The sequence below is a fragment of the Dendroctonus ponderosae genome, unplaced genomic scaffold, assembly GCF_020466585.1.
Source record: "Dendroctonus ponderosae isolate FM_Combo_2020 unplaced genomic scaffold, Dpon_F_20191213v2 Dpon_F_20191213_1, whole genome shotgun sequence".
Taxonomy (NCBI): domain Eukaryota; kingdom Metazoa; phylum Arthropoda; class Insecta; order Coleoptera; family Curculionidae; genus Dendroctonus; species Dendroctonus ponderosae.
In genome coordinates, this window is record NW_026017110.1 from 34,376,304 (window position 1) to 34,378,150 (window position 1,847).

Here is a 1,847-nt window from a genome sequence, read left to right on the forward strand (position 1 = left end):
TATATTAACTGGACGTATGCAAGCATTGTAGGCATTGCGCTTGAGGTTATTGGAGATTTTCGGTTCCTTAGGGATATGTCCCAACGTGCCGAATGCAGTTCAGGACAGCCCGATTCTTCTGGATATTTCAGCAGTTTGATTTTCTGCCCCGAGCATAATGGTGTGTCCAAGATATACGTACCTCGAGAACGTAACTGTCAACTGACATGAATTTTCGTTTTATCGAGGTTAATTTCTAAACCCACAGCCATAGATGCCTGATGAAATTCCCGAATCATCTGTTCTAATTGATCCTCTTCGCTACTTATCAATAGGATGTCGTCGGCGAATCTAAGGTGGCTAAGGTACTCTACATCTATGCTAACCCCTCTTTGCTCCCCTGCCAAGTTTTTAAAGACATGCTCTAACGCGGGAGTAAAAGATTTGGGTGTAATTGCATCACCCTGACATTGACTTCTTATAACTGGGATATTTTCTGTAACTTGATCTTCTTGCATTTTAATGTGTATGGTAGCGTGATTACGTATATTCGAGGATGCCTGTGTATGTGGAATCAGTTCTAGCCTCGTTCATTCGCCGCAATACTAAAAACGTCAAAAATGTCAAACGCCTTACGGTATCTGGTGAATGCCAGATTGAGTGGAACGTTATATTCAGTACATCTCTTGATAACAGTATGAACAGTTTGTATAACATCTGTTGTACTGAAACCTCTTCTAAATCCGGCTCGTTCAATAGGTTGGTAGAAATCTAGTTTATTACGCAGACGGTTCGTTATAATTTTTGTGAACAGCTTGTAAAACACGGACAGCAGGCTGAGAGGTCTGCAGTTATTAATGTCTGTACAGTAGCCCTTTTTATATATAGGGTGATTCAAATTTGGCGTCATTCCTTTTATAGTGATAGAGGCTCCCTTGGGGAGTACGAGAAAAATACTGAAAATTTTTTTTTCGAAAATTTCTAGAAGATATTAACAGTTGAAGATCTAATTTCAACTTTGTTATTAAGCATTATTTTGAAAGTGTTCCATGTTTAATTGGTAGCATATTGGAATACCTAAGCATTCAAAAAGAAAAAATTTGATGCTTCATATTAGAAAAATTTTTCACTCTGTATAATTCCATGGTTACCGGAGTTTTAATTAATTACGAAGCAACAGGTATTTGCGCAATGTTAATTAGGCAGACTACCTTGAAAAACATTGCTGCCGTATTTCTGATATATTTTTTTGCAAATTTCTCAGTTTTTAATAACAATTAATTTGTTTTACTATTTTTTCTGTACTCCTATTACAGCGCCAGACAACACCTCCATAGGAATGACGCCAATTTTGAATTACCCTGTAGAAGGATCAATTTTACATTTCTCGAATCATCAAGAACCTTACCCTCTTCAAGACCTGTTTGAGAGAAAGATTATTGCTTTCTCAAGCGCTTCACCTCCCGTTTTTAGCATCTCACATGTTTATTCCTTATTTGCTTTAGGGCTGATCTCAATCCTGATACATTTATTACTGGCTGTCTTCGGCACTTACATTTGTGACTTTTCCTCTTGGATTTGCTGGAGGTGGAACAAATTGGCTATACAGGCGCCGATAAAAGTTATGAATCATGTTTGTAAATTCGACCATTATAATTGTCAACTTAGCTTTTTCCGCATTCCTTGCAGAGGCAAGATCCTCGTAGAATTATTCCACGTCTTCATCTGGTGATGCACTCGTTGGCGCTTAAGCCTGGATTACTTGTAGGTATCCTATATACAGGGTTGCTCATTAGTGCGTCAAAGTGCGATATCTCAGTAAATATGAACTTTACAAGAAAATACGTCCTACGAAAGTTTTTCATGTT